Source organism: Temnothorax longispinosus, chromosome 1 (genome assembly GCF_030848805.1).
Source record: "Temnothorax longispinosus isolate EJ_2023e chromosome 1, Tlon_JGU_v1, whole genome shotgun sequence".
In the NCBI taxonomy this organism is placed as follows: domain Eukaryota; kingdom Metazoa; phylum Arthropoda; class Insecta; order Hymenoptera; family Formicidae; genus Temnothorax; species Temnothorax longispinosus.
This window is the reverse complement of record NC_092358.1, coordinates 17,209,643-17,225,464: the sequence shown is the minus strand read 5'-3', so window position 1 is coordinate 17,225,464 and position 15,822 is coordinate 17,209,643.

Below are 15,822 nucleotides of genomic sequence, written 5' to 3'. Positions count from 1 at the left end.
GGTTAAATGAGACACAAGATGAAAATCCAGACTACATATGGCAATCGGCCAAAAAGTTTATAAAAGACTCCGTGTCGAAATCTTAGCCCAAGATAACTGCAACCAAGCATAAACACTGGATGTCCGACAACACCTGGGAATTGGTGGAACAACGCCGCAAGTTGAAAATAAAAGGTGTTGATGCACGAGAACTCAATTCTCTTAGCTCCAAAATACAGGCTGTTTGTCGTAAAGATAAGAACCTAGCCTTGCAAAACATCTGCAAAGAGTTAGAGTACAACGCTCAAAGGTTTGAAACCAAGGACCTATACATGAAGATTAGAACCATCACTAGACGATTCAAGCCGAAGAACTGGGCCATAGAGAACTCTGCAGGTAACTGCGTTACAGAGATTAGGGGTTAGTCTACCCTGAAATAGGCGAATTTTCAGGAATTAATTTCAGACAAAATATCGGTGATACATGAATGATTTTCTTTTTATTATCTTTATTAAAGTTTCAAGAACATGTACAAATTTTTTGGTGTAAAAAAATTTCAAAATCGCGATGAGGCACTCCTTCGCGCGCAACTATGCTTTTCAGACGGTGTACATGATTTCTGAAATGTGGATGGTCTGAAAAAAAAAAAAAAAAAATGGTTATTAACTATATTGTATTGTCTTCGGAATGACGGAGCTTTTTTTCTCTCCTCGTTTTTGGCGTCAAAAAAAAAATTTCTGAATTTTTCAAAAATGCAGTGAAAAATTCAAGAATTTTTTTCTTGACGCCAAAAACGAGGAGAGAAAAAAAGCTCCGTCATTCCGAAGACAATACAATATAGTTAATAACCATATTTTTTTTTTTTTTTCAGACCATCCACATTTCAGAAACCATGTACACCGTCTGAAAAGCATAGTTGCGCGTGAAAGAGTGCCTCATCGCGATTTTGAAATTTTTTTACACCAAAAAATTTGTACATGTTCTTGAAACCCTAATAAAGATAATAAAAAAAAAAAATCATTCATGTATTACCGATATTTTGTCTGAAATTAATTCCTAAAAATTCGCCTGTTTCAGGGTAGACTAACCCCTTAAGGAAATTGTGGAGGTCTGGCGGAAGTACTGCGTGACTCTATTTGCTGATACTTACGATGCATCCGACCACATTTCAATTACTGCAGACTCTGAACGGGAACCCGGTATTTTGAGAAATGAAATACGAGCTGCAATTAAACACCTAAAGCAAGACAAGGCAGTAGGAACGGATGAAATGAAATACCCATCGAGGTAATCAGCGATATGGGAGAATTTGGAGTGGATATTCTGCACATCATCTGTTCTCAGATGTGGGATACCAGTGAATGGCCTAAAAACTGGTGTCACTCCTTGTTCATCTTACTACATAAAAAGGGCTCAACCACAAAATGTAACAACTACAGAACGATTGCCCTCATATCCCATGCCAGCAAAGTACTACTGCACATTCTGAATACTAGGCTGCAAGCGTACCTGAATCGAGAAATCGCACCCAAACAAGCTGGCTTTGTAAAGGGAAGAGGAACGCGAGAGCAAATGCACATACTAAGACAAATCATAGAGAAGGCCAGAGAATTCAACAACCAACTATACATATGCTTCGTTGACTGTAAAATGGAACAAATTATGGGAAGTTCTCACAGAAATGGGCGTGCCATATCACCTGGTATATATCATAAAAAAAACTGTACGTAGGGAGTACAGTGGCAGTCCGGGTAGATGGAATCGATTCCGGAGACTTCGAGGTTCGTGTTGGGGTTCGGCAGGGATATATCCTCTCACCTTTATTATTCAATATTTACACGGAATATATCATGCGAATTGCCCTAGAGGAATGGGGTGAAGTTGTATCCGTGGGCGGACGGCTGATATCTAACTTGCGATATGCTGACGATACCACTCTTCTGGCATCAACTGAGGAAGACATACTAAACCTCTTTCAACTCCTAGAAAAAATAAGCCTCAACTTTGGTCTCGCGATCAACAGAGACAAAATCAAGATGATGATTGTGGATCGGATGGCTGATAACAGACCTGATGTTAGAAGTATAGCCAATTGTGAAGTTGTACACAGTTACACCTACCTTGGCTCCATGATCACCAATAAGGGAGGATGCGAGGAAGAAATTAAACGACGTTGTGCCATGACCAGGTCGGCAGTTGACAAACTTACAAAAATCTGGAGAGACCAAAAAATAACCAAAAACACAAAGGTCCGCCTAATGAAATGTCTTGTCTTCCCCATCTTCCTTTACGGAGCTGAAACATGGACGATTCGACGACAAGACCACAGAAAAATAGACGCTTTAGAAATGTGGTGCTGGCGACGTTTCCTGAGGATAAGATGGACCAAACGACGTACCAACGCCTCCATATTAAAGGAGTTTAACATACAGCATAGGCTCTCATCGACAGTTCGGCTACGGGTCTTAAAATACTTCGGACACATCACACGTAATAAAGATTCCATGCAACGCCTGGTAGTACAGGGCAGAGTGGAAGGCAAACGCGGCGCCCACGCGGCCGATCACCGACTAGATGGACTGATCTCCTAAAATCGGCAACAAAATGCTCTATCACAGAATGTTCCCGCAGTGCCACAAACAGAGACAGATGGAGGCAAATTGCAAGAACTTCGGTGGAAACAATGTAAAAAGTTCATAACCATGACCACTCTGTCAAGAGTGTACGACTGAGGAGAGATCGCGGACGATCTCGCGACTTGCCACACGAATCCCGAATCCGTCGCAAGTCCTGAGATTCCGCGGCTCCGCGCCGATCCCGACGATCTTCCCGTCCCGCCAAACGCAATATTTGCCTTCCTCGAGGGCCCGGATACGTTATTCAACCACGAGGCCGAGTGCCCTTCAAAATACGTGACCACTCGCGGCTCGCTGGCTTGTTGTAATTTTTAAAATTTTTTATTTGATCCAACGTCATTGGAAACTCAATGTTTGTAAGATTTAGTACCGACGTGTAGACGGAAGGATTGGGGGTTGTCGGACCGGTCGGATGGATTGGAGGTGAAAGGTAAGAAAAAGGAGTATTGCGGAGGAGGCGAGGCAGGAGGATGGGAACGGAGCGGAGGTAAGGACGGAGGAGGAGGGGAGGAGGCCGGGAAAATGGAGGAGGCCCCGAGGGAGAGGTGGATGGAGCACGAAACGGGAATTTCGGAGGGAAGAATTTAGAGGTTAGGGCAGGAAAAAGGAAGGATGAAGGGGAGGGGACGGCAGAAGGAGACAAATGACTCGACACGTAGGAGGGCGGTGCTCGGCGCGTGCGCGAGCGGCGGGACGGAGCGGTGACGATAAGGTTGGGGAGGGGCGCGGCTGGAATCGAGACGGCGTGGGGTGTCGGCCGCTCTGAAGAGAGGGTTGGCACCACTGCGGGGCGTCAAGGACAGCGCGGGGAAACATAGGGTCGCAGATGCGGGCCGTGGCGGGGGATGTAGATGGCGCACGGGAGAGCCGGGTCCGCACGATAGCGAGAAATCGATAGGATCGATAGATCAAGGAGGGGTGCGAGCGAGGAAGACGAGCACGCGGTGGCAGCAAGGCATAGTGAGCTTGTCGGTAGTACTGGTAGCGGTAGAAGACGAAAGTCAAAGTTGAGGGAGAATAGTAGAGGGAAGCAAGCGGAGAGCGTAGAAAGACTTGGTGGTGAAAGAGGAGAAAGTTAAGGTGGAAGCGAAAGAGGTAAGCGCGATAGAGCGGAGGGTGTGAGGAGGATGTGAGAGGGAAGCAGAGGAAGGGAGACGAGAGGAAATAATTGCAAATGGTAAAGTTAATCCTCACGTGTTTTAGATAGCCCGGGATGGAAGGAAGCTGCATAGTGGAGAAGGAGGTGGTGGAGAAGGTAGTAAAGAAGAAAGTGAAGAGGGTGCTAAAGGAGATGGAGGAATTGAAGGAGGAGGTAAAGAGTCTTAAAGGAAGGATAGAAAGAATGGAGCAAGGAGGGGGAAAAAGGAAGAGGGAGGAGTGTGAGAAGAGTAAAGGGAAGACGGGGAAGAGGAAATGGTGGGCAGGAGAGGATGAGAGAAGCGATGAGAAAACAAGGAGGAAGAACGTTATAATAAGGATCGAGAAGGAGAGGTGGGTAGGAGAAGAATCGAGCGTGGAGAAGGTGAGGGAGCTTTGTGTGGAGGGCCTGAGGGTGAAGGCGGAGGTAAGAGAGGTGAGGGTGGTAGGGTCGAGGGGAGATTGGGTAACGTTGTTGGTTAGGCTGGGGAATGAGGAAGAGAAGTTGAGGGTTCTAGAGGCAAGAAGAAAAACGGGAAATAGGTTAAGGGTAAAGATAGACGAGGACAGGTTGGTGGAGGCGAGAATAAGAGAGAGAGCGGAGTGGGAGGGGAGATTAGGAGGGAGGGTGGAGGAGAGCAGGAGGGAAAGGGTGTCGGAGGAGAACAGGAGTGTGAAGACGACGGAGGTGGAGGAGATTTTGAAAGAGATGGAGGACAAACTCCTCATGGGCACGGATAATGAGCAACAGACCCAGGACAGGAAGTAGACAGGAAGGAAGAACCGAGACAGGATGATGCGGAAGGAGACGAACGGAGAGGCGAAAGAAGAGGGAAGGGCTAAGGGAAGGGAACAAGATTTATTGTGAGGTCGCATAAGGCCAGGAAATGAACGATGGGGGTTGATTCTTTTTTGTAAGACAGTTTGTTTGTTGTTTGTAAGAGGTTTGGGAACGTTCCTCGTAAAAAAAGCGCCTTGTAAACCCTACGGGGATACACAATAAACGGATACATACATACATAGTTCCGACGTGTAATGAGGATACGACGATTCCAGATCTGCATTTCTTTGGGCTGAATGCAGAGCAGCCGTCACTGACCATGCGAAACATGCATTATCCATTGATCGCACGTTTATCACCGCTCTCTTTATTTTAATTTCTCGCGGTATTTCCACAAAACACCCCGCGTACAATGAATTGTACTTGTTTACGTTAACAGTCAAATTAAGTATGCGCGACAATGCCCATCCGCTATCACGTTCCTGGAATTCCTCCAGCGATACTAGGGTAGGCTCGATAACGTGTCGTTTGTACCACTCGCGCAGTACCGATCGACCATACTGTTGCGCCCGTGCCGCGCGCTTTATGCGAGTCGCCCGGTAGTAAATGTCGCGCCGCGAATCGTCCTTAGTGACGCTTGTTTATGTGAATATTGATTTTCTCTGATGCTCAATTTATTATTGATTTTCCTACTAGATGTTCAGTTATACCAGATGTTCTGTTTATACCCGATGTTCAGATTTGCTCTGGGTCTCGTCTCGTTCGGACGTATTAGCCCGAGCTCTTCTTTAATAACGGGAGATTAATAAAAGAGTTTCCTTTTCTAACAACGTGTCCTCTTTTCTTGTGAGAGTCCTGAGAAACGCGCCGCGAGTGGAGTGAGTGAGTGTAAACGTGTGGCTGACGTTTGACGAGCGTAACATTTTGGGGGCTCGTCCGGGATCGGACGAGCGAGAGATACGAGCGACGAGTGACGATACGACGGCCATGTCCAGCACGAGGAAGCGGCTGAGGGAAGCGACTCCGCAGTCGGGCGCTACGGAGACGTCGTCGGCGGAAGTTGTGACTCTCCAGGCCATCATACAGGAGATCCGCCAGATGCGTGAAGAACACGCACGTAGGGAGCGCGATTATGCGGAGACGTTCCGCCGCCAGGAGGAGGAGCTCTGCCGTCTCCGTGGGATGAACTCCGGCGCGCAGATACAGCTAAGTCTTTCCAATAATGAAGCGGCCGGGGACTCGGGGGCGCGTGACGCGAATTTCGCAAGGGCGCGGAACGCTCGCGAGGGGGGCGCGGTCGCGGATGGCGCGGCGACGCGAGTTGCGGACGGCCTCGGCGCGGAGACGCGAGACGCACACGCAGGCGAGAGAACTGCGATCATGAGCGGCGCGGAAACGCGAGACGCGCACGCGAGAGAGAGAATCGCAGACGCGTGCGGCGCACAAGTGCGGTCTGTGCGCGCGAACGAAAGTGTCACGGTCGCGAGTGCAGAGCTCGGGTATAAGTTAAAACCCGACACGTACGATGGGACGGTTTCCTTAAATGAATATTTTTCGCAATTAAATTTGATCGCGCGAGCAAATCATTGGGACGACGCGACGAAAACGATCGCGCTGGCGTTAAGCTTGAGGGGAAAAGCGCGTTCGGTGTTGGAAACGGTACAAGATGTCGAGCGTTTGGACTTCGCGGAATTGAAAGCAAAACTTGAATTGCGTTTCGGGGAGGGGCGGCAATTGCAGAATAGTTACGCCGCGTTTACGAATCGTAAACAGAAATTCGGGAAGGATTTGGCGACACTCGGCTCTGAGATCGATAAATTGTCGCGTCTGGCGTACCCCGAGTCCCCGTTCGAATTACGCGACAAGATCGCTTGCGCACAATTTATAACTGCCGTCGCTGATAATTTTATCAGACGAGCGCTACAGATGGAAGGAATTACCTCTCTGTATACAGCCGTTGAAAGAGCCAAGGCATTAAAGATTATTCAAGGGGATAATTGCGAGAGATTTAGGGAAAATTTCAATAAAAGTTTCTCGAAAAGGGGAGTAGGGAACACGGTCGAGGAAAATGAAAAACGAGGTGAAGAAAAGAAAAGCGAAGGGAAAGAGAAAGGGGGGAAGGGCTCGAAAGGGAATTGGCGAGGCAGCAGGTTTAGCGCCAGCCGGGGGGAGTGCTGGACGTGCGGTAAAACTGGGCATTACCGATCGAAATGCCCAAATGAGGGAAACGCGGTTTAGTTGAGCTCGAAGGGGTGGGCTCAACTTTTGCGAGAAAGCCCCCAAAAGTTTTTTCGTGTGGAAATTTTGTAGTTAATAAGAATAATAAAAATGATTATTGTTGTAATAAAAATGATTTTCGTTATGATGGTTTATTGGATAGTAAGAGGTGTTCTTTTAAGATAGATACGGGCTCCGATATTTCCATTGTAAATTCCAAAATAGTTGAAAAAGTAAAAGAAAGAATTAAAGTAGAGGGTTGTTATATGAGATATCCAACTGGAGAGAGAGTTCCTTTAGAATCTAAAATCAAGGTTGATGTGCAAATTGGTAAATATTCTGTTGAAATTCTTATGTTTGTAGCAGAAATTTCTGACGAATGTTTATTGGGTAAAGATTTTCTGGAAAAAGTGAATTTAAATCATGTTTTCGAATCTTTCTTTGCTGATTCTGTTTTCAACAAGGAGAAAATATTTAATTGTTCTCGAATAGAGACTTCTTCTGATGGGGACTCATTTATCTTGAAAGAACTTCTTGCGAATAATTCTTTATATTTGAACGAATCTCAGAAAGAAATTTTTGCCCATTTTCTGAGAGATTTTCAGGATGTATTTTCTGAGGAAATAATTGCAGGAAATTGTGATATTATTAACCATGTTATAGATGTGAAAGATTCTTCTCCCATTAAACAGATTCCCCGACGTATTCCATTTCAAATGCGTGAGGAAGTGAATAAAATTATAGAGGATATGAGGAAACAAGGGGTGATTGAGGAATCGCAGAGCCCCTGGGTATCACCCGTAGTTCTTGTTAAAAAGAAGGATGGCTCCATCAGATTTTGTGTGGATTATCGTAAAGTAAATGCTGTAACTAAAAAGGATTGTTTTCCTCTTCCCAGAATAGATGAAATTTTTGACCAATTATCAGGTAACATCTGGTTTTGTACTTTAGATTTAAAAAGCGGATACTGGCAGATTAAAATTCGTTCCGAAGATAGAGAAAAGACAGCGTTTTCTATCGGTAGCGGTCTCTGGCAGTTCACTGTTATGCCTTTTGGCCTTTGTAACGCCCCCGCTACGTTTCAGCGTCTTATGGAGAAAGTTCTTAAAGATTTGTTATTTAAAATTTGTTTAGTTTACCTAGATGACGTAATTATTTTCGGTAAAAGTTTTGCTGAGATGCTAAAGAATCTTGAGACAGTGTTTTTGCGTCTTAGAGAAGTGAATTTGAAATTGAATCCTAATAAATGTACTTTTTTTAGTAAAAGTGTAAAATATTTGGGACATATTATTTCGGCGGAAGGCATAACTACTGATCTTGAAAAGATAACTGCGGTGAAAGATTGGCCGGTACCGCATACGAGAAAACAATTACGGAGTTTCTTGGGTTTTTGCTCGTATTATCGGAAATTCGTTAAAGGTTTTTCTTCCTTAGCAAAGTCTCTTTACTCCCTCACAGGAAACCAAACCAAGTTTGTTTGGAGGGAGGAGCATCAAAGAGATTTTGAAGTGTTAAAGCAGGTTTTATCTTTTCCTCCGATTCTCTCTTTTCCTAAAAAGGAAGGAAAATTTGTTTTAGATACCGATGCTTCAAATATCGGTATTGGCGCGGTTTTATCGCAAAAACAAGAGGGGAGGGAAAGGATTATAGCTTTTTATAGTCGGGTTCTAAACAAGGCGGAGAGAAATTATTGTGTCACTCGCCGAGAGCTTTTGGCAGTGGTGGACTCTGTGAAATTTTTCCGTCATTATCTTTTGGGACGGAAGTTTGTTATTCGTACTGATCATGTTTCTTTGAAATGGCTTATATCTTTTAAAGATTTGGAAGGCCAGTTAGCCCGATGGATGGAAAGACTCCAGCAGTACGAATTTGAAGTTATTCATCGTAAAGGGGAGTCTCACAAGAATGCTGATGGTCTATCTAGGCGACGGTGTGAAAAATTTGGCTGTTCTTATTGTGAAAAGGTTGAGGAAAGGAGTATCAAGGAACAGGATAAGATGGTTGCTCGTATAATTCTTCAAGGAGAGAGCCCAGAAGTTTGGCGTAAAGAACAGACTGAGGACGCAGAAATTGCATTCTTTCTGCGAGCCAAAGAAACAGGGATTCGCCCACCACGCTCTGAAATTCCTGGTGGGGACGTTTCTTCTCAGATTTATTGGTTACATTGGGACGCTCTGGTTTTAAAGGAAGGAATCCTCTATAAGAAATGGGAAGCTCCAAATTTGAAAACAAGCTTTCTTCAGCTTGTTGTTCCCCGAAGTCGTATCAAAGAGATTTTGGAGGAAGCTCATGATTCTCCCTCAGGAGGACATTTTGGTGTTAACAAAACTCTGGAAAAGATCCGGCGGCGTTTTTACTGGGCAACCTGCAAACAGGATGTGGAGGAGTGGTGCAAATCTTGCACAGTGTGTATTTCCAGGAGGGGCCCTGCTGGAAAAGGGAAATCCCCTTTACAGATTTATAATGTAAAGGCACCATTTGAAAGAATCCAAATGGATATTCTTGGCCCTCTTCCTATGACCGCATCCGGAAATAAATATCTTCTCGTTGTAGTGGATTGTTTCACTAAATGGGTGGAAGCTTTCCCATTAAAGAATATAAGAGCAAAAACTGTAGCAGAAATTTTTGTTAGTCAATTTGTCTCCAGATATGGAGTTCCTTCGGAGGTGCACACAGATCAGGGAAGGAATTTTGAATCGAGACTTTTTGCGGAATTAATGGATCTTCTTGGGATTAGGAAGACGAGGACTACTGCCTTACATCCTCAATCGGATGGGCAAGTCGAGCGTCAACATCAAACTATTACTAACTATTTAGCGAAGTATATTTCTGGAAATCAAAGGGATTGGGATCAATGGATTCCTATGTTCTTGTTAGCCTATAGATCTTCAAAACACGAAACCACTGGTTTGACTCCTGCGGAATTATGTTTTGCTCGAAATCTTAGACTTCCTTTAGATTTGTTGCAGGGAAATCCACCGCAGCCTCATGGGGAGGAGGAGCAATTTGACGGATTTATTGGAAATCTTAAAGGAAAACTGGAAGAGATCCATTCTGGTGTTAGAGTACGCATGGACGTTAAGTCTTCTCGGATCAAATCTTGGTATGATCGGGGAGCCAGACGAATTCTTTTTCAGGAAGGACAGAAAGTCTGGTTCTACAATCCCCGTAGGATCAAGGGGAAAGCCCCGAAATTGCAGAGCAATTGGGAGGGCCCTTTTTGTATTGTGAAGAAACTGAGTGACGTTGTTTACTGTATCCAGAAATCACCTCGTCATAAGAGGAAAATTGTTCATTCGGATAGGTTGGCTTTGTTTTCTGAAAGAAAATTGAGTTGAGGTTGTAAAAAAATCGGAGCTCGGATCAAAGGGGTTCTAAAAGCAATAATTTTAGTTTACAAATAAAATTTATAAATATGTGTATAATTAAATAAAGAATTCTGAAACAATGAGTTTCGATTTGATTACGGTATTCTGTTTATTCTCAGTTACTGTGCGTGTTATTCTTGTTTTCCTGGAGGAAGTCAGCGGTACACAGAGAGATTACTGCGGCAGAACATCGGCCGAAGACTCCTCTAAGGAAGTTTTTCTAAGAAGACTGCCTCGCCCACGGTTTTTGAGCTGTGGTTTTCCCGTGGGACGTAGAGCAAATGCTGAGGCAGGGACTTGGGGAGTCTGAAAAGACGCTGGGTCCACACAAGTTTCCCCCCCCTTGTCTGAAGAGTTAGTGGGGCGGCGTCGTGGAGGTCGGCAGCGGGGGAGCACATTAAGAGAGCAGAGCTTCTTCTGGGTCGTCTGAAACCGGCGGAGGGGGGAGTCTGGCCAGCTCCCTCCGAAAGAGGAACGGTTCGGGGACCTGTTGTGTGGCTTCTGGGGACCAGGAAAGATGGGGTCCAAAAACTTGGAGCAGCAGCTCAAGTAGGACAAGTTAACCATTGGGTGCCCTGGAGTCCACGGAACAGAAATTAGACTGCAAGAGACTACCCTCCCGGATTGTCGGGACGACAATCTTGGAAGAGGGGGGGTAGTGTTGCGCCCGTGCCGCGCGCTTTATGCGAGTCGCCCGGTAGTAAATGTCGCGCCGCGAATCGTCCTTAGTGACGCTTGTTTATGTGAATATTGATTTTCTCTGATGCTCAATTTATTATTGATTTTCCTACTAGATGTTCAGTTATACCAGATGTTCTGTTTATACCCGATGTTCAGATTTGCTCTGGGTCTCGTCTCGTTCGGACGTATTAGCCCGAGCTCTTCTTTAATAACGGGAGATTAATAAAAGAGTTTCCTTTTCTAACAACGTGTCCTCTTTTCTTGTGAGAGTCCTGAGAAACGCGCCGCGAGTGGAGTGAGTGAGTGTAAACGTGTGGCTGACGTTTGACGAGCGTAACAATACGAAAGAGTTCACGGTTTCTCGTTGCGATACTTTTATTCACGCGATTGTTACCTGCAACAAATTCACCATTAAACATTGTATTTATCTTTACATTGTCATGTCGTTGCATGACATTCCGCACATGATCAAGTACAATGTTTCTCGCATCTTTGAGAAGTTGACGAGGGTCGATGTGTTTGGAATTTATTACCACACCAGTCAGTATACGACTTTCAAAAGTCGTATCTATCTCGCGCCATTTGAGTCCAGTCTCACTCGCACTGTATCCGGCACCCACATGTACGAAACCGTTGACGTACCGAATCTTTCAGACCTTTGAGTCGTGCGATACAAGCGATCAATGACTGTTTAAGACCAATCGATAATCGCGGCCGTTTAATTCGGCTTTGTTCTTCCAACGATTCGATAAACTCGTCACATCGTTCTTCTCACGCGGTAAATTCTTCCCGCAAATTTAATAGGGTGGATTGGTCCATGTTATTACACGATCCTCTTTCTAACGCAATTTGTTGTACTCACGACTTCCAATTCTTGACTACTGAGCGTATCCCCCAGATTTGTTATTTTATATTCTATTAATAATGCATCGTTTGCTTTTTTTTATCATATTTAATTTCACCATGATCTCAGCATCCGTACATTTGCGCCTTCCGAAAAAATGTACGATTTGCAGTTTTACACGTGTGCGATGAAATCATCGCGAGACATGTATGTTCTTGAAAACGATATCGCGCCATTGACTTTCGGTGATTTGATCTGTATAACTGCAGCAGCCATACATCGGCGCTATTTGCAAAATTTGCAGTTTTGCACGTGTTCGATGAAATCATCGCGCAACACGTCGCGACATGCTCTTAAAAATGATATCGCGTCATTGACTCATGCGAAATTGCAAAATTTGCAGTTTTGCACGTGTTCGATGAAATCATCGCGAGACACGTTGCGACATGTTCTTGAAAAAAAATCCTATTTGGTGCTATTGCCCGATGAGGTGATCTCATCACAATTGTTCTTGACAAAGATATCACATTTAACATATATGTGGATTGTGGTAGTGGTGGTCACCCTGCAGTAGCCTTATATCGGCGCTATTTGCAAGATTCGCATTTTTGTATGTATAAATAGTCTACGAGAATTCTAGAGCGCGCAGTCAAGAGTTTGATACTGTTCGAGTACGTCGCAAACAGCCTCCAGTTACGATAAACACTCACGGTGCGAACTACTATGTTCCGATTCAGGATGAAACGTGCGAGAAACAGCACAATGAGTAAGTACCGCTAATTTCCGTATATACTTGTGCAAAAAAAACTGTTATAAACATAATTGTATTTTTTCAGTTTTGATAAACCCCGCTACACGCCTCGTATTTTGGGAAGGAGATTTGCCTTGACATTAACAGCGTATAATTTTTTGGATGTTGGAATCAATGCGGGATCTATGTCCTCTGTGGATATACTTATTGGTGATAACCGAGGCAATCGGATAATTCTGCCTCATGCAACGTGGGTGACATTCATCGAAAAATGTGCAGATATTCAGCGACTCGTGCAGTCACCGGCGCCATCATCGCTAGCGTTTCGAGATCTGGAACTCGTTAAAATACGTGACGCAGATATTGTAAAATTGACATCGTGCGACACCAGCTTGTACATGAAACCGTCAACCGTACTCTTTCTGTTCGAACTAGAACATTGCGTTGAGAATGTGTATTTTCAACTATGCCAAAATGTTCATGGCGTAAGTGAAAAATTTAAACAATTTGTAACCATTTTACGCCAAAATTGTATCACTGATAAATGTAATGCAGTTAGAATCTTGCATGAATTTTATGATAAAAATTCAATTATTGATTGTGAACTGTTGGCGTATGCTGCAGATAATATTATACACGATGCATTACATGAGAAATAAATGTATATTAAAATGCATATCACTGTATCTAAAATAATCTTTCCTTCTGTTTACCGTTCCCTTGTCCACCGTCAGTGGTTTAGAATTACAGACCGGTAACTCTCGATAAGAATGCGCGTGCCGCACTCGTCGCGCGATCATTAAACGTTTTCTTATCTGTCTCATATAAATTATTAAATATTCTTCCTCTTATTTCCAATAAATAAATCACTTAAAATAATATAAAAAAATGATCTAACTATAATGGGTGGGAGCGAAAGGGACCGCGCAAATGGAGGACGGGGGCGCGAGAAAACATCAACGAGGGAGAGATAACGCGAGCGGGAGCGTGCCATGTGACGTCACGCGGACCGATGCGGCTGTTGCACGCGGACCTCTCCTCGCGGCGCGGCGAAAACGCGAACGCGGTCACCCCTCTCCCGCGGAGCGGCGAAAACGCGAACGCGGGTCCCCTCACCCCGCGGCGCCCGAAAACGCGGTACCCCCTCCCCCTGCCCGCGACGCTAAAAAACGCGGTACCCCCTCTCTTCCTCCCCCGCGGCGCCCGAAAACATGGTACCCCCCGCCCCTTACCCCGCCTCAAGCCCCCTAGTTAAAAACCGCCTAGCTTACCTAGATTCTCAAACCACATACTTGTGATATTGCACTTGCTTATGTAATAATCTAAATTGTCCCTACCTGTCTTGCAGAATCTACACTTTCGTATCTTCTTCGTCCAGCCAGTATTTATTTGTGTCCTCTAAATTGCCGCACCTTAACTTTAAAATCGCTCTAATCTCATCTCCTGTTTTTACTTTATCCAAGTTTACTTTTAAAAATAACTAGGTGTTTTGTTTCTCACCTTTATCCTGAATAAGGGAACAGGACATTCAAGGGCAAATAATAAACAGTAAAATAGCAGAGGCAAGGTACAAAGAGATAGAGGTTATTCTTACTAAACCTTCAGTATTTTTACCTTCATTATTTAATTCTTTTATTACTTCAGAGCTCCAACCATTGTTATTATAAAATCTTTCTTGTTTTAAATTATATAAATCCTTTTTCTTTCTCTTTTTATCCATTATGTCCTTTTCATCCCAACATGACTTTATTAAACTTCCGTCTTTTTTCTCTCTGCTTTTTTTTTCGTACTTCATGGCTCTTATACCTCAACCAATTTTTAGTTTCTGTAATCCTAGTTCCCTTAATATTACATACCTCGGTGTACAAAAATCTAATCTAAATACCCATCTTACATAATCCAATGACTTTTTTCAACTCCTTTTTTTCACTCCACCCCCATACACTTTTCACTAGGTACTTAAAAAGCGTCCACTTCCTATTAAAATCATCTTTGCATAATCTTTCACCTAAACCCCAGAGACTCTATTTGCAGCGATCCTTCCTTTCCTATTCAGTTCTTTTATATGATCGGCATAATTACCTATCCTATTAAACGTGAATCCCAGATATTTGAACTTTTCTACTTCTTCTATTATTTTATCGTCCCATTTACATGTCTTCCTGCCTTTTTTACCTTTACTATTACCAGCACTTTAGTGGTCTACAACCTTGCTTTAAAGGATATTTAAGCTCTAAGCCGTAAGAAATTGACCAATCACAATAAAATGTGAAGCACTTAGTTTTTTCTGTACTTAATTCTAGTTTTCTTTCTTTTAAAAATCTTTTTAACATGCTTCATCATATCTAGTAAAGCCTCTCTATTTTTCGCTACTAAAACCATATCATTCGCGTATGCTAATGACCACACTCTCACTCCTAGCTCTACACCTTCTATGCCACGCTTTTCTAAAGCTTTATCAATGTCCGCAATGTATAAATTGAACAGGGCAGGTCATTACACAACCCTGCCTTACACCTTTCTTCGTAGCACCTTGTGAACCCATTCTTCGACCTTATTGTCACCTTCGTCTTTTTTGTAAATTTCTTTTATCTTGTTTATTAAACTGCGTTCCACCCCTTTCTCTTCCATTGTCTTCAATAAAATTCCTCTGTCTACGTTGTCGAATGCTGCCTTTAGATCCACAAATATTGCGAAAATCTTGTCTTTCCCAATTGCCATATCTTTCTCCCTCTCTCTTTGCACTATATGTTTCAAGATAAATATGTTGTTTATCGTAGATCTCTTTTTCCTAAAGCCGGCTGTCAGGTATCATTCCTTTCTTCTCCATTGTTTCTTCCAATCTGTTTTTTAGTATTTCCGCATCTAACTTGTATGCAGTGCACAGCAGAGAGATCCCACGATAGTTGTCTGTTGTCTCTTTATCCCCCCTTTTATATAAGGGGACAACTATATACTTGTTCGCCATTCAGTCGGAATTTTACCTTCCTTCCAAATGAGCTTCAACAGATCAGTTAGACTTCTTCTTATTGCTGCGCCACCATACCGCCATGCTTCCATTGGGATTTCATCGACACCTGCAGTTTTGCCTAACTTCATGTTCCTGACTGCCCTCACTATCTCCTCTTCTTGCAACTCTCTTTCTGTATCTTGAACCTGTTTCTTATTTATTTCTTCTGTTCCCATGTCACGCACCTCCATCGCCTCATTCCTTACTTCCATCTCGGTCCCACCTAACAACTCCATAAAGTAACTTCTCCAGTTCTCTTTCGGAATATTTCTCTTTCCATTCTTTCTTCTTTCTTCGACTGTTTATGTAGTTCCAAATTTTCTTTTCGTCCTTCAGTTTTCTTAATTCCTTTTCTTCCCTCTCTCTCTTTTCCATCTTTTTCTTCTTTAACCACTCCTTCAGGCATTTCTTTCCTTCC